General features: G+C 41.1%; 1 protein-coding gene across 6 annotated transcripts in view; it reads right to left on the bottom strand.

Moving 5' to 3' along the window:
* Positions 1–18,280, bottom strand: part of SULF1 (sulfatase 1) — a 152,158-nt gene that overhangs the window by 114,951 nt on the left and 18,927 nt on the right. For 2 of the 6 annotated variants that reach the window (XM_019726204.2, XM_074319302.1), the window contains exon 3: positions 4,763–4,857. The exons of 1 other annotated variant lie outside the window; for it this stretch is intronic. The gene's annotated coding sequence lies outside the window, so the exon portion shown is untranslated. Of the gene's footprint in view, positions 1–4,762; positions 4,858–13,283; positions 13,763–18,280 lie in introns of those variants that run through there. 3 more of the 6 variants (XM_074319303.1, XM_019726195.2, XM_074319305.1) reach the window with 3 other exon arrangements.

Raw genomic sequence — 18,280 nt, forward strand, 5'->3', positions numbered from 1 at the left:
TTTGCAAATTCTCTAAGCTGCAGATGCCAATGTAAAAAGCCCACAGTGTTCCAGTTCTATGATAAATACTCACACAGCGAAACTATCCTTAAAAAAGCCTCCGTCAATGGCTTACTTGTCTTAAGCCCTATTAATGCAATAACAACTGAATCTTAATAACAGGATTTGACCCTCACACCTAATTATTCCAGGGATGATTTCTTAGAAAAAGCGAACCTTCATTTGTAATTGTGATGCATGCCCTCTTGTGAAATCTAAGTAGATGAATGAGGTGAAATTAGGACACCATTGCGAGAAGGAACCTAAAATTGAATATGTCTGCCCCCAGGGGCTCCAGGAACACAGTATCAACACAGATCAAATGCTTTCTATGCGAGCAGAATTAATCAGTCCTAAAAAAATGCTCTAACGTGGTACAAGGCAGTATTTTTTTTCAGGAAGTGCCAACTTTCTACTGAGAAATATATTCCATCTGAACGTCAGATTGCCATTCGAAATTATCCTGCAAAAATGGGCACGAATTGAAAACATCTGGTCTGGTACTGAGTTATGCATTCTGCTTCTTGAAATTCACTGTGTTGTAAGAATCTGGACACTTTTTCTATCCTGAATTTGTGGCTTAGTGATCTTAAACAAATGTCGGGAACCTAACGTAGGACATCTCAGCACTGGATGGAATGACTGTGCCCCTCATGTCTGTCCTCACAACGTCTTGGGGTGTGTGTTGATGCGGACAGGGCCCTTAGACCCTTCCTAAAAAGCATTACTACAAAGTAATCTCTTGTAACACTTATGATTCTGGGCCTAGAACAAGGGCATTGTGTGTGACCTGATTTCATTTCAGAGACTGTCTCCGTAAAGAATGACATCATCCCATTCTCTTTTCTTGACCTTCACTGTCCTGGTTCCCCAACCCCCACCCTCATCATCATTAAAACTGCTTGCTCCCTCCTTCCCACTCCCCACCCCTCATCTCCAGGAGAATAGCTATTTTCCTCTTCACTTCCTGCCTGAATATATTACTATGGCAAGAGCAAAGGGTTTTCCTCTGGTCGTTCAACATCCCAGGAGTTTGCTTCCTCACCGTATTAGACAAAGCGCTATTCTGTGGGCAGCCAAAGCATACTGAGAGAGCCATCTGCTGGGACAGGTCTCCGTCAGATGGGAACGGAGACAAGACAGCTAACGGCAGCACAGCCTGACGAGCACAATGCTTCTCATCCCATTGGAGCTTGGGGTTTTCTTTCAACACAAACTGGTTGGCTCTGAGGATGTATTGTTTAAACAGATCCATTTAACTATGCCCGTCCATGCACACAGATGTGTACGCTTGTGCACACCCCGGCTTGCTCTGTCACTTAGATTTGTATTCAGGCTCACATGTGAAAGTATTCGGTTGCAGAGGGAGGAAAAGATGATGCAGGAGAAGACACTAGTTTAAAAACTGGCATCAGAATGCAACCCAGTAGAATGGCTGTGCAGGAAGGTGCTGTGTGTGTGTGTGTGTGTGTGTGTGTGTGTGTGTGTAGTGTGTGTGGGTGTTTTGACTGTTATCTTTTACAGGCAAAAAGCAAAACCAACTTATATGTCCCACATCAAATTATATGTCCCGTATCCATGTGCAAATTTAAACTATGAACTATGCAGACAATGAAGAAATCGTCAACTATTTTGTTATAAAATTACATGAGAAGAGTCAGAATAAAACTGTACAGTCTCCAAGCTTCCAATGGTGTAAAATATGAGGTAGTTACTATCTGAAACTGTTGCTTTTGTAGGTCAAAAATAGCCAAATAACAGCAATTTTCTAAGATTCCACATAGCATATAGTCATATAGAAAAGACTGATGGGCTTGGGTTAAGTGTGTGTGTGTGTGTGTGTGTGTGTGTTAACTCAAAAAAATCATACTAGGCAGCTATGATAGTGTTTGTATGACAAATACATTATACATTATTGTAACTAACATTAGGATTCTGGGAGATAAAATGTGAAGAGTAAGACTGATCACAGAGTCTGCTTCCTAGCGTCTCCAGCCCAGCTCTTTTTATTCCGTACTGAACTGTAAATGCTCATTGGATACCAAGACAAGGATCAGTTTAGCATTTTCAGCGTCCACATCTGAAACTGATTCCTTGTCAAGCTGTAGTTTACTATTATAGTCTATGGACTTTTTTTTTTTTTTTAAAAACCACTTAAATTGAAATTAATATATTGAGGATAACTTAAATAATTAAAGTAATATAAAAAAATAAGGTAAAATAAATAAAAAATAAACTAAGGCAGGCTTATGATAAAATTTTCCATCCCAAATAGGCATCAACAGGACCAGAAAAGGTCTAATTTCCTTACAAACAGTATAGTCGCTGTTCTAAGTTATCCCGTCTGTGTACACCAAACCTAGTCTGACAGGGCAGTGTTTGAGTCCAGAAGGTACAACAGCAGCCATTCAGATCTTGGCAGGTGTATTTCAAGCTGCAAACTAGGCTCCACAAAAAAATAGCAGTCTGTTCGCAGGTGTGAACATTTTTGACAAGAACCCTCAACGTCGCCCCCACACTGTGAAATTTAATTGTCCTTTTGGTGTCTTATTATACGTGAATACAACCTCTCTCTCTTTGGAAAAAGGGAGACTCTTCTGGCAACTGAATAGTCAGAAAATATTTAGGCAGCTCCGGAAATGTAGTTATAACATCTCGTTCTGCTTTTTGCATTATGTATTTTGGAGGTGAGGCCACGTTCCGTGAACTGCAGGTAAGCAGTTTTTCAAACTGGAAAAATATTAAGTGAAAGAACTTTATGTCCAGATGACAGCAGCAGAGAGGCAATCAAAAATGCACAGGGCAGCATTTTGAAATCCTAAGGCCCATTAAAACGGTTCTTATTTTATAAAACTGACCATCTGAGAATGCACAGAAAGGACCAATTTCTTTCTACAAATTTACTGGATGGGAACATTGTGCGTCTATGAACACAAATGTGGTGGTGGAAGTGACTCCGCTACCTATTTAATCCAGCTGGAATGATAGGTAAGGAGGGGCAGAGATCTCTGAAGCTGGCAGCTGGTTAGACTCTGAATTTTCCAGTGCAAAGACAGAAAAAGCAGACTGGAGCCTGCTCTCCTAGGGGCTTCACAGATTTTTAAGAAATAAATGTCATGTGTGTTAAATTTGAGAAAGTAATTCCAACTCAATCCAATGTGTAGACACATTTCTATTTTCTCATAATGAGGGTATGCTGGGAAATAAAAAGGATATAATGCTTAAAGTGGTGAAATTACCAAATAAAGGGGAAAAAAGTGTGAAATGGAAGAATACTGGCCAGAAAATAAACAACTTGGCATCCCAGAAAAAGTGACCTCTCCATATGCAAAAGGAACAAAGACAGATGGCTTTGTAAAATCAGGTCTTCAGTGACCTCTTGGGAAGATGGAGGGAGAGCTCCAGTATTGAGGTTTTCCAGTCTCTTCTATAGTTACTTTTGAATGGCATAATACTGTACGCTAACCTCTTTCTTTACTACAGAAAAAAAAAAAAAGAAAAATGATGCATTGGGCTAGAGGTTCACAAAGGAACGGTTTGGAAAACTGAATCCTGAAGATGAAGAACTCTTCAGCAGTCACAGTTCTATTGTTTATTGAACTTATTCCTAAACAGGTATCTTTTTTAGTTTCTGTTTTGGAATATTTTCCTCTCCTGTTTAGAATTTTGAAGTAAGGAGACCTAAACTTCACCTTGTCTTCTCTCACTGTTGATTGAGCTTGTGGATACCCCAGACCACCTACAGACAAAGTCTGAGAATTATGGAAAAACTGCCAGCGATCATGATTTCAGGTCAAGGAACTAACCCCAGTCTCCCATATATTTCCAGCCATTTCCCATCTTCACTTGTCATTTGTAGTATGAAGATAAAATTTTTAATTCCGTAAGTATTAGAAAAAGAAGTTGGATAAATCCTCACAAGAAAAACCTGAAATTCAGGCCAGACTTGTTGAAGATTTTGTTGTTTTATTGTGTGAAGTTTATGAACTTTTTGGTGATTAGGGGACTTTTTCCAAGCCAACATGGGCCAACACAAGGCTTAGAATGAAATCAAGCAAAGGGCTAAGATTTTAAAGAGAAGCACTTTGAAATCACGAGGAACCCAACAGTTTCCACAGCATTCGTTTCGGTTGAGGGTGGACGGAAACAACTTTCAATGTTGACATTTGAGAAAAGACTCATGGGAGTATCAACTCATATGAAACAACAAGACTGTTTCTGCAACCAAGGTTGTATTACTAAAGCGGGTCTCCATAAATCTCCCCAGCTCCACAACTCTCTTGGCACTAATATTTACATGGCCAAGGCAAGAAACTGTGAAGGCAAGCTGTGAACGAGACAAGTGACATCTGTGCAGCTTCCACTCCTGAGACTGTGGATGACGAGGCATAGCTGGCCTGCCCTTCACCGTCCCTTTAATGCTCCTGAACTTCCTGCACAGCTCATGACATGTTAGAAAAGTTGTATGATTCTCTGAATGCCCATTTTTTAGATGGTTCTTTTGCCATTCCTGAAGACTAATTTCATGAAATGGCTCTGCCCATTGAAGGCATCTTTTAGCTCTGAGCCAAGACGGATGAGACGACAAGAAAAACTATCAACACCTCCATTTCTTACAATTCCCCATCCGTGAAATGTTCCCCTCTTCAAGTGACGTGGAGTGCTCAGTTTTAATGAGTACCTTGGTTCAACTCATCAAGAGAGAAATACTTGATATGAGTACCTTTGAAGATTTTCTGCAGTTACTCTGTCTTGGAGAAACTGCATGTCATTTGCCAAATTCACGTTCTTCAGATGATGGTGGGTGGCCGCTGGCACCTGCCATGGAGGAAAGCAAACTGCCATCAGTTGCGTTTTATCAGTGATTTATCTTTCAGATGTTGCCCTTTCATAATTTCAAAGGGTGACATCATTAGGAATAATATTCCTTAAATTTCACCTAGACTGATTTTCTTACAATCATTCTCAAGAGACCTTGAAGCATTGTGGGTAATTCAGTCCTTTTGTAGAAGTTTCCATTGGACTCTCTCTTCATCAAGGGAAAGACTTTCCATTAGATTCATTGCATATTATTCTTTGACTGGATTTCATAAAACCAATGAAGAAGAGTTTCTTTTCAAAAGTTTACAAAGTGTTTTAAGTTTAAAAGTTGAGTGATGTCTCATTTTAGGTTACGAGATCTATTTTAAAGGAAAGTGTGCTGAATCATAAAATATTCTAAAGTTGCTGCAAGTATTATTTGATGAGTAACAAAACAAGCATTTACACGTAGTTAAATTTGTTTCTATTCTGCACTTGTGATAGTGGAAAAATGTAAGTGACTAAAATCAATTTAGATACTTTGAATAAGAGGAAACACCTATTTTAATGCATTAAGTATTTAATGAAGCAATCTTGCTGCCATGAATAGCATTTTAACATATACATGTTATATATAAATGTGGATATGATATATAATACAGAAGAGGAAATATAAGATGTATTTTATAAGGAAATACAAGATATAACAATAGGAAAACGAAACACTAACAACTCAAAATTTCCTTTACATTTAAAAAATATTTCTCTTGCCCATGTAAATATTAAGCATTTCATTTGGAGCCTTTTTACCTCTTCACTGATGAATACAACTGTATGTTGGTGTACACAGATGGGAACCTCAGAGGTAATGGGTGGAGATTATTTCCCTCAATACAATAGACCTGGAATCTCTTGTTCTGAAACGGCCCTGATGATTCAGGGCAAAGGTGGGCAGTCCCAGGTCTTTCCCTCTGTTCTAGAAGCTTCACTCTTACTGGGACATTGCTGCAGCAGGGCCTCCTGGAGCTGGCCTGTTGCTGCAGGATTCTTCCTCCCACACCACCCTTATCACATCTCTTTCCATTCCCAAGAGCTCCACCCGTTTACACCACCCTCTGTAATCTGGCACACCCAACCCACATGGCCCTTTGATCACAACCCTGTGCTCCTCTCTGGGGAATTGATGAGCTCTAGGAGAACTTTTATTTTCTCTATTTCCATGTCTCTGATAACATTACAAATTATTATAAGCATCGTGCAGATGTCCACTTTTAAAATATGTCCCAGGATATACAAATGTTTATTTAGATGCCTGAATTTAGATGCCTGAATTCCAAGCCACAGCATTCACTGGCTATGTGACCTTGAACAAGTTACTGAGTTTCTCTGTGCCTCAGTAACCTCCTCTGAAAACTGGAGATTAAAAATAATACCTCCCTCACAGGGTCGATGTGAGGATTACATACAAACTAAACAATGGCAGTCATTACTTGGGTTGATTTTTCTTTTTAGCCGGTAATAAATATATAACTTTCCTTGCAGTGGTAATTTGCAATCAAAAGACATTTTCATGGGGCGGCTGGTTAGCTCAGTTGGTTAGAGTGTGGTGCTCTTAACAACAAGGTTGCCGGCTAGATCCCCACATGGGCCACTGTGAGCTGTGCCCTCAACTAGATTCAAACAACTACTTAACTTGGAGCTGATGGGTCCCGGAAAACCACACTTGAAAAAAAAAAAAAAAGACATTTTCATGGAATGAGATCAGAGTTTTCATAAATTTTATAAACAGAGACTTTGATTTGTCATTAACATGATAATGGATGGGAGAACAATATAATAATTTAATTGCGATAGGCTATTGAAGAAAGAACAGAGGCAGCCTAAATAACTGCTTGATAGGTATATATTTGTAAGAGTCAAATACTTCCTGCTGTGCTGTACGGTTTTATTTGCCAGAATAGAGTAAGGTGACAGGATGACTGAGCCATCAGTTCTCAGCGCCATTATCTTGACCCCAGCAGATGATGGCCTGGATCCTTTCCTCCTTTACATCAACTTGTGACAATTCACTATAAGCAGGCGGAGCACTAAACGTGCAATATAAATTTTTTACTAAATTTTTTTTTTGGTATAATTTCATTAAAGAACTCTTGGTTAAAACAAATGTATTCTTTTGTTTCAGCAAAACAGCATCATCTAGCAAATAAAATTAATATTATTAAATGGAGTGTTATGGGTTTCTGGTTTTGTTTATATTTAATTAGCAATTGATTTTGGATTTTCCATAAAATAAACATCATGATACTATTGTAGATTTATAGTTATAGAAATATAACTCAAGTAATTTATACCTAGGTTTTTTTGGGGGGTACCTATTTCAGTAACAGTTTAGTAGGTAATAATGAAAGTCAGTACTGAGGGCTCCCATTGATGGGGTTGGGGAATGCTGGAGCGGGTCCATCAGCTTGGCTTCCTCAGGGTCCCACCCTCAAGGTTCTCTCTAAGCTTCCGTTTCTGCTGTTCTTCACCTAGAAAAGTCTATCGTTATTCTCTCCACATATTCAAATTCTAAGCACCCCGCGGGCATCAGATGAACTGTCTCCTGACAACTGCAATCCCATTGATCTCTCTCAGTAGAACGCCTCCAACACTTCAAATCTGTGCCACTCAACGTCGCACTTCGTTAGTCTCCGCCGTTGTCACTGCTGTCTGCCCGGGGAAGGTCTTGGCTCTCTGGGCCGGTCTTAAGATGATTCGTCCACGCGTGGGTTGTACCTCAGGCTCTGTCTACATCTTATATTCTCATCACAACGTCCCGCCCCCGCTGTGACAACCATGGACCGACAGGGCATCACTGCATAGTCAGGACCTAAAGCACATAGTGATCCTCGGTTTGTTTTGGAGTTTATTCAAGTTTTGGCCAAAAATAGGTAATCTCAGACTCTGGATGGTTCCTGAAGCAAGGATAAATTGTCAGCCTATATAGTCCTGAAGCTGTGCCACACAAACTTGAATGGATCAGGGAACCACTGGCCTAGCTCCGGGTCATTTGATCCTTTCTTAAGCCAGACCTATGATATTTTCTGTAAGCGATGACTCAGCATAAGACGCAGAAGAGAGTGTGTGTGTGTGTGTGTGTGTGTGTGTGTGTGTGTGTGTGTGTTCAGGGGGAAAGGGAGAGAGATAGAGAGAGAGAGAGATCATAGGAGTCCCAGGTCCTCTATTGCTAAAATAGAACATAAGATTGGAAGACCTCCAAAATCCCTCCTGCTCTAAAATTCTATAAAACGTTGGCACGTATGCCCATTAATTTGACATTAACACCCACAAATAATTGTGGGTGTATGCCAGAATTTCACCTGCTGGTAATATAGTGGAAAGTTAAGCTTGATGGTTTAAGAGCTGTACTTTAAAAGTTTGGTTTGGCTTCTCTCTCTGTCGTAGTGTTACTGCACTTAGCACTTACAAATCCATTCTATAAAGCGAGTAGATGACTGAACTTCACTCTCTTGGCTTTCTCAGTTGTTCAGAAACTGAGCTGCATTTCCTGGCTCTCAAACTTCATAAACTCATCAGATTTTGCTGCAGAGAAATGTCACTAAAATAACAGTCCTCAGTGGAAAACACTAGCACCATTCAGAGTGAAATGCTGAAACAGGAACTGATATTTTTAAACTGTGAATTGGAGGCATTTTTCTGTACTGTACACATATATACATTTAGAAAGATGTGTATGGTACAAGTTTATTTTTCTTAGGCAGTTGTCCTTTAATTGTCTCCTAAAAGTGGCTTTATCCTTATTGTAGAGCTACGCTCTGTCCTTGCTCCCTTTGCCTCAGAGTGTAATAACCAGTTCCAAACTGCTTTCCCCCCAAGGAGTTGTTGGAAGGTCCAAAATGTCCTCGTCAGAAAACTTGCGCTGAACCACACAAATCTTGCCATTGTGGACGGTGCACGCGTGCGGGACTATTACTTCATGCACAATGACATGAGACCAGAAAACATGCGAGCAGGAAGCCAAACCCAAGAGAGGGCTGGGGAGTGTCCAGCTTTCCGCGGAGCTCAGAAACGAAGCAAAACGCAGAAATATTCTGAACTCAGGTGTCTGGGGGATTGTACCGCTGCACCCTATCCACCCTTCAAACACTGTGTAGGGGAGCACAGTGGCCTGGGGCGCCCCCAGCCTGGCAGAAATCATTATGCCAGCAAACCCCAAAAGACTGAGCCTTTGCAGCACTTGCTTAGGACGCCAAGACTTTAAACTAAAAGCGGAATGGCCAGCACCATATATGGAAGCTCGGCATAGTCTTCATGCTTTCAATTGTACGAACGGGAATTCCCCAAGTATAGCTTGTTCCTTTAAATAAGAACATTTCCCATGATGCAAACTCATTTATTCTAAAGTATATATTTGGTGACTATTTTATACAACTGAGATAGGAACAGTTCCTTTTGGGGACTCTTCAATTTTCTTTTTTTCTTTTTTCTTTTTTTCTGGAGGAGGCATTTTAGAAACAAATCTAGAAACCCTTTTCATCATTTCAAAAGCCAAAGTTAATTTCTGAAGTTTGGGGAATGTTGAAGTGAGCCACCAGGAACTGGATGGAATTCAGATTATAACTTATAACCAAATACTATTTGTTTGTCTTCCCCTTTTATCCAAATACTAACTTTGTGATGAGTGGTGAAACTCTGTATTTACAGGTAGACAGAGGTTTTTAAATCTTTTAAAATGCGGTGATAGAGTTTACCTATCAGAAAGAAATATTATACGATACTTCGAGCCTAGCCATGAAGTCTGGAGCTAAGCCCCTTTCGTAATAAATGGTATTTGCTCTGCTGTGTTTAGGTGGGGTAAGAACTCTGAACCCCAGGAAATCCGATAGAAGCTTAGCCACAGAAGATTAAGTGCTAAGCGGAGATAGAGTGAAAGGGTATATGAAAACTAAGGTTATCAAGTAATCAGACCTCAAAGATTTCAAAAGTCACAGCTTCCTGTCTACTAATCAGATTTTTTTCTATTCATTCTAAATGTTAAAATTCTCCCACTTGTCATCTTTTAAAAATTCGCAAATGGTACCCTCCTTTCCTTTCCAATTTTGCACCACTCAAGCATATGGGAAAAACTTTGTGCTCACACGAAGAAGAAGGAAATGGTTGTAGGCTAAGTAATGGTTAAGAAATCATTTCTTTTGTTTCAGTCTTAGAAATCATCTCCTTCAGTCTCTCAGTGAGTCACTCAATTCAAGGAAGGTGAAAAAGTCCCGTTAAGGAAAGGGCTGCTTCTTGATGAATAAATATTCATTTTTTATGAATAAGTATTCTATTAGCCCACAGATCTTTTTCCTAGTCTCTGCTTTCTGAAGGCTCAGAGGAAGTAAAAATTACTCTCTTTTGAGGGTATACATAGCTATTGGCAAGACTGCCCTAGACATGGCCTTCCTGCTGAAAAGTTAATGGGAAAGTAATCTACTCAACAGCAGGAATAAAAGGCAAAAGCTCAGAGCTCAATGAGTTCAGATATTGACATTTCTTGGGGGCATTGAACATCATAGGGAGAGCCCAGACTCTGTTTCTCTTTAAAATTTCCAAGAAAAATCTGGCACTTTTACATTTTTTTATAAATTACTTTTGATTCTTACTCAGTGTTGCAATCTAACCTCTTACTGATATCTCAACCCAACATTACCCCAACTAACTCAATTTTCTTCTGTTACTTGTACCTTCTCTTGCTTTATGGTTTTCCATGACAGCTACCCAGTTGCCCAAGCCCCAAACTGATATTCTAGACATTTCCTTTTTCTTTATTCCTTTCATTCAGTCCCCAAGATGAGAATGTTCTACCTTCTAAATATGTCTGGATCGGTGCCTTATCGTCCACTTACACTGCACAGGACCTCAGCATGTCTCACTTGTACAGGACAATCCTCTTTTAACTGGTCTGCTAGTTTACAGTGTTGCCACCCTCAGGCCTATGACATACTACATGATCTGGATAAAATATCCCTAAAACATCGATCACGTCTACTCTCCATCTTCTCAGCCCCATTCAAAGTGTTCCCTTGTCTCCCCACTGATTAAAGAGTGGCCCTGAAAGTGCCAGGCCTGGGTGAGTTGAGGAGCTTGTGCTACCACGCTTCCATCATTGAGACGGGTCTGCTACAATCAAATGAACAACATGGTCTATTGAACCAAACAATGTCTTAATGATGTCGTTGACTCACATTTCAGACCAAGCTTTTTATATTGATGTGAACTTATAAAACAAACGTTTTGTGGACCATGAGCTGGTCCATGCATGAGTCTGAGTTTCGCTAGAGTAATAGGTCCAAACACCTCAGCATGAAGCATCAGAATGCCCAAGATTGGGCCCCTGACTAAATCTCCAGTCCCCCTAGATTCAACACCTCTAGCACCAATTGAAACCTGTTCCTGTCCCCAGGCTTCCTCACACCTGCTCCCCAAAGCTCTTCCCTTCCTTCCACACTCCTACTGATCCTTTAAAAGACACACAATCAACATCACCTTTGTAAAAGTTCCTTTGACTTTCACCAGGAGAGATAATCCCCTTTGGGCTCGATTCTGTCACTTAATTTTGAACACACTTCTATTTTTGCAGGTATTATACTGTTAAGGAAATTATCTGTTGTTTTGGTCTGTCTCCTCAGACTATGAACTCTTCCAGGGCAGGATATTAATTTTATTCACCTTTGAGTAACTAGTGTTTAGTATAGCATGCAATACGTAGTAAGTAGATGCTCAATAAATGAAGGAATTGAATCAAAGATGGAAAAATCCTAACACTGACTGAAACTCTGCTGTGTTTCAGACATTGTGCTACTTATTTTACACATATTCTTTCCTTTTCGTCCTTTCAACAATCCTCTCCTTGGGGTAAACAGTGTTAGTTTTATTTTATAGATGTGAAATCTGAGGCTAAAAATCTTAAAAGATCTTGCTGCTGGTCATATAACCAGGTGATGGCAAAAACAAGCCTCAAATCCGATCCCATCAGAGTGTGCGTTCTTTCTACTATGGCTGAGTATGCCTTTGAGGCTAACTTTGAGATTATGTGGCTGACCTTGGTAATTAAATTAGCTAGAGGATAGAAGTTAGTGTTGACAGATCACTTTTAAATTTAGGGGTAAAAGCAACTAGAATCCAGTCATTTTCAACTTTCATTATGCCTTAGAATTTCTTGGAAGCCACAGAGAATTCTAAGTGGAAATGTCATTTAACCAACTCTTAAACATAGAAATAACTTTATTATGTTTCCCATGTTTGTTGGATAGTAATGAATAAATAGCTCTATTGCATTCTGAAATTATATAGGAAATCTTTCCACTTGGCCCATTTCGGATATTATACTACCATGAAAACACTGAGCATTAGATAGAGAGAGCAAATGAAAGAGTTCAGGATAATTAAATAAATACACACCTACTATATACACAAGTTATATGTGGTTTGCACATCTGAAAAAGACAATAAAGTTCTGCAGATTAATTATAGCATTTATGCCACTAAAAGTGAGAGGTCTTGCCAAATTATATTTCTTAGTTTCCTTACCTGAAATAAGGGCAGTACATTTGTATATCTCAAAAGTTCACAAGTTATAATTGTGGTTTTATAAATGCAAATTGTACAACTACTCAAAACAGCACTCTACTGTCTTGGCTTGTTCAATTAGCAAATCACACTTTCTAAGTGTGCAGAAATCATCTGTTTCTCAGCACAATTCTAGAGTTTTAAATTCCCCTTTTATTAAAAGGCAATTTCTCAAAGCAACCAGCATCATCCCTGAGAAAAATACTCGGTTTGATTCAGCATTCTTTACAGAAACCTAGTTTAATAACAGAGCGTGGGGTTTTGCAAGTCCATGCTCCTTTAATATTTACATCCTTGAGCTATGCAGTGAAAAACTTCACAATTCACAGTTCCACTACAGTTACAGTGTTTTACAGAGTTTACACAAGCTGGTGCAAGTTTCAACCCTACACTGAAAGATGGCATTTACTTCATAGTGTGAAAAGAAACTTCCAACAGTTATATTTGTCCGAAATTGTAAACACGAAAGCAGAGACACTGAAAAATCAAAGTTGCTGCGTGGTTTCCCCCACGTTCCTAACAAGCCAGGTGCTCTCTGGGTGAGGAGGTGTGTGCATAAGAGCAGCCAGGGCTCAGTGAAAGTGGCCAATTGCAGCACCTCACCTGGGTGCTATTTTGTTACAGTGAATTAGCTCCAGAAACCACTTACCTCTCCTATTATTTTTAGGAGGGACACAATCGGGTGGAGAACTTTTTGGCCAGAAACATACTTTCCATCATTTAAGAATCAGACTGAGGGTAACGACTCGAGTGAATAAATATCATGACATGGACTAAGGCAGCAAGAAAAGTTTGTTTCTTTGCTGTTTAAAGAAAAATCGGAGCATCATACTTACAAGAGCCGCCTTCAGGATCTTCTCTAGAGGACAAGCTCAGGGCGCTGGGAGCCCGCGGAGGCGCAGAGATAAGGTGGCAGCGGGACCTCCCTCCTCCCGAAGGCGAGAGTCATTGTTTCTTATCTCCCCTGACCTCCCCGGGCGAAGGAGCCAGGAAGGCCTGGCCTCTGACCCTCGGCGCCCTCCCTCCTGGCCTCCTGGCCTCCGGGCCTCCGCCTGGGGTTTCCTATTTGCCGCTACAGCCGCTGGGCCCGACACCGGCCCGAAGCTTCATTAGGGACTGTCTGCCAAGTGCTTGCAAGATGAAGAGGGTTATATAAGCCCGCGGATTATTATCATCACACACCCCCATAGAATCAAGGCTGCCAGACAAACAAAAGGCAGTTCCAAGAAGAGGAGGAGCAGAAGCAGAAGTTACACACTGGGGGTGAATTTCGGGACACTGCTGAACTGACTGGAAAAAGAAGGCAACTCAATATGTGCATGCAAACCTCGGCAAACAAACAGGGAGTTGCAGCTGGCCGGCCGGCGACGGGGGAGGGCTCCTGGGGAGAGGGAGGGACGATGGGCAGCAGGGGGTGGGAGGGAGGGCAGTCCGGGTTTCCAGGCATGCGGTTCCGCCATCCCCCTGCCCCGCCCCCCCGCCCCCCCAGCCCCCCCGCCCCCCAACCCCCAGCACAGTAGCTGCCTGCGGCAGGATGGCGTGGAGAGGAAGATGTGGTATTTGGAAAGGCAGGCGTTCCAGAGACCAAGTGCTTAGTAAACACTGATGTTTCTTAGAGTCAGACCAGGTACTTCTGCCGCTTCTCTTTATTCCTGGTCTCTTGTTTTCTTAATGATGGTTTGTAGGGAGTTCCCGGTGCCAGGGCCAACCCTCTATTTTAAACCTCTATCTGTCTCTGCTCTTTTCTCGGTGGGAGCAGTAAACCGAGGTGGAGAGTTCTTTACACCAGACCTTGGGTCATCTCTGGTACCCTCCGTCCTCAATTTTGGACCTCGTGTTTTCTTTAGATTATTATTATCCTGCCCTTTTCCCGGCACTGCTCCCCAACAAGTAAGGAACTTCCTATGCAGGCGTTCAAAGCTTCCATCATTGGTCTCCACTCTACCCTCTGCCTCTCACCTACCCACATTAAACTATGAATCACGCTCTAAAACGGCCCTGTAATTCCTTCCCTTGGCCCGTCGTTAGTTATTCACAACCCCCTCCTCAGCCTGGGATGTCTTCAATCCCATTTCCTTTCAAGTTTAGTTCACATCCCATCTTTCCCACAAAAGCCTTCCCCAGTGTCCTCTCTTTTCTCCTGGTCGACTCAGCTTTTCTGTTGTAATTCCTCCTGTGTTGCCTGGCTTCCTAGGTTTGGGGACGTGAGTGGTTCTCCAGGGTGGCCTAGGACAGGGGCCTGCCGAAAGCAGGTGCTTAATATGTGTTTACCGGATTTAACTGACAACTGACCTGACCTTACCTGGGCCACCGGTGTTGGCATAAAAGGGACCCTATGTAATCTCCAGGGGCTCAGGTGAGAGCCTCCACTGTGATGTTGGAGGTGTGAAATAGGCTTACGGGGATTTGTGATATCCTTTCCTTTTGGGTGTGTTTGGAAATTGTCATAAGTTATACAAAAGAAAACTTTATAAAACGTGGTGAGGAGCCATTAAACTTTGAGTCAACTTCCTTTAGGGCACAAGTTCGTGATGGGAACCTCTTAAGAGGTGGTTAGTTAACAGAATGCCAGGAAGATTCCCAAAAGGTGAGGTTTTCAGAAATCACAGACTTTTGGGATGCACTTTCTTGGGGGGGGGACTCCTCCACTATTGAAAGAATTCAGGCTATCACCACAGCAGCTCAACAAATGAACAATAGCTTCTCTGCTGAATTGTTTTATGATACGGCGTGAAATATGGAACATGAGCCACCAGGTACTGAATTTCTTGTGGCTTAGTATTAAAGTGATCTCACTGACACGTCCCCTGTCATTCTTTGGTGAAAGCAACGTGCTTTAAATTCCATCAGTGGTGGTTAGATCAACCATGGTGTCATTTAAGAGACTTGGGGTGTGTCTACACTGTGCACGCTCTCCAAGGCATACAGAATGTTCAGTGGATTAGAAGAATTTTCCCGCCTCCACTAATTTGGAACAATAAAAACCCATTCAGGTTCTAAAGAGGAATTTTAGCCTCATGTTCTTGAGGTTTTGACTTCAGAAATGACAGAGGTCTCATTGCAGTTTAGTAGTTCAACTATAGGTTCTTCCCTCATTCAGTTCTGCTCCGGTTGGAGACATAATCTTTATTATAGTTATTATTCATGAGTCCCCACAGGGTTTCAGTCACTGGCTAGATGCTTTACATGCATTCTTAACCTAGCAGTTGTCCTACAGTAGCTATTCTCATCATCACTTTACAGATGGGGAAACTGGTCATACAGCTTAGGAAGTGACAGAACTAGGATTTGAACCAAAATTTGTCTGACTCCATAGTCTATGATTTTTATTTCCATTCTGCTACAAGCTGGAAGGAACCTTAGATAGTATCTCATCTGCTGGTTTTCAAACAGGGTTCCAAGGAGCCCTAGTCTTTCAAGGAAGTGCTTCAGGAATCTTGGGAAGAAGTAGGGGAATAGAGAGGGAACAAATGTGAGGGGGAGGCCAGCTCAACTGGGCGTGGGCTCTATTTATTGGATTTAAACAAGGAAGCTTCATTTCTATATGTTTTATAAAGTGACTTTAGATTTTGTTTGAAACAAAGGTTTTGTTACCATTAAAAAAAAAGTATTTAAATACTCTTGATCTCGTTTAACTTCCTCATTAAAAAGGCACAGAACTTGGGGTCTGGAGTGATTAAATGCCTTGCCCAAGATTTTATAACAGGCCCAGCATTAACTTCACATGTCCAAGCTCTGCCTGAATCTATTGGCCTCTCCATGTCCTTTCTCCCCACTTGTTAAATCACAGGCAAAGTGAGAAATAATCTGACCTGATTGTGTTTCCTGACAGTATTATTCTTGAAAAATGGAAGGCAGCAATACCTTCATTTTGGCAAGCTAAACCATTTTTTGGCCTTTGGCTGTAAGTCTGAAGTTGGTCAACCTTCACCTCATGACAAATTAAAATCAAGTGAAGAGTTAAATATGTAATTTGTCTGGATGATTTAGGACTCTCTTTCTCTTTTCATTCAAATCAAAGCGAGTAGCAAAGGATACTTCTGCATGAATCATCTAGCTAATTACATAGCCTTGGTCTGTGAGTCCTCTTGCTACAAAACTGCTTACACCTCCATGTTTATCAATCCCATCAAAAGCGACTCTTTTCACAGACACAATAGGTGTGGCACAGACGTTACTCTTGGAGGGTTTCAAGTATAGCCAAGGAAGGCATGTAAGCTGCTATAACTTATATGGATGACTGGCTTGTAAAGCCTAAGATTTCATGGGTTGCCTTGACATCTTTACACGTCACAGGGCCCCAAAGGCCTGTGACTTCCCCTACTTTTACCTGATTTCCACCCCTCTCCCCAAATGGGAAAGGCTCCCTTCCTGGCCTCTCCAACTGGACCAGCTACACTCCCCCTGGTCCTCAACCTAATAGGTTTCACTTCCCTGCCAGCCCACACAATCATGGAAACAAGCCAATTGCATCCTCCCCTGGGAACCAGAGTATACCTCACCCTCTTGTTACTACTACAAAGCCTGCCGCCCCATAGCCTCTCCTGGTTCACTCTGTTCCTGAATTCAACATCTGTGTGGCCCTACATGGCACGTAGGATGTATGTGACCAACAAACTGCTACTGGTCCTATGTGTCCAGTGTCGGATGTCCTGTGTTTGGTCCTTCCAGAACCCCCAGGCAATGAGGAGGTGATGAGAGTCGAACAAAACAATAACCAGACATTAATACTAATACTGAATGTAACTTTCAGAGAACTAGTGCCAAACATCACATCCTTTGGAGTTTTGCTAAGTGTCAGGCTATTTGCAAATAGAAATGAATTTTAACTGAAGTGATGTCTGCCAGAACTGATCTTTACTAATTTCAGGGCCCCTGAGCTTTCCCAGCTGCTCTTTTTAATTTTTATCATTCTCACCTGGAGGTTTTGCTCTCTTTCCTGAGATGGTTCAACCTTAGTCCTGCCTGAAGACAAAGGACTGAAAAGCTGACCCCTCCAATCCTGTCATTTAAATCTTCACACTAACTGCATTCCTTCAGTTAAAGGTGGCAGAAAGAATTTTTTTCTCATCTCTACAGACAAAAGATTATAATAAACAGCTCTAATTTTTCCATCGGAAATACCCAATATTAATATATTTTCAAATTATCAGCTGTAGAAACAAAGCTTTAGATGTAATTTCTTTTCTTATTCATGAGATTTACAATAGAAAGGTCATGTTTGTATTAGATTCTGGTTTGGAATTAATCTTCTTTTTTCTGCAGCATTTCTATAGAATCCAGGCACTTCATTATTTAGTCATTTCCAAATATTAAATGCTTGTCATTCTCGAACAACGATCTAATCTTCCCTTAATGGGTGGAGAAACTAAGTTGTGGAACTTGCAAATCACTGCCAGGAAGTGCATCACCCCAAAGGTTGTGGCTACCCATTGAATTGCTTTTCTCCACATATTCGACTGCAGAAAATGGTAAATTCTTTCATAATCTGCTCGTATGGTATCCCCCACCCCTTAGAAACTATGACTTACACCCTCATTTGCATTCTGCCTTATGAAAGAAACTTCACGGAGTAAATAAATACATTCACAGTCGACTGAGGCTGTGCCATCGTCACTTCCCCTCTTTTTGGACTGTGCCTTGTACAGATCAAAATATATTCTTAGTTCAGCTGAGCAAGGGTTCATTTAAGCCACATCTGTTGCTCATCAAACATCTATTTTAGGAGTGGGGAATTCTTTTTCAGAGATAGATTCTGTCTGGAAGCTCTATGGCGGCAAATAATCCTTATTAAATTTCACAACATTTTACCAACATATACCCAGTACTCGCT

Source organism: Rhinolophus sinicus, linkage group LG14 (genome assembly GCF_036562045.2).
Source record: "Rhinolophus sinicus isolate RSC01 linkage group LG14, ASM3656204v1, whole genome shotgun sequence".
NCBI lineage: Eukaryota > Metazoa > Chordata > Mammalia > Chiroptera > Rhinolophidae > Rhinolophus > Rhinolophus sinicus.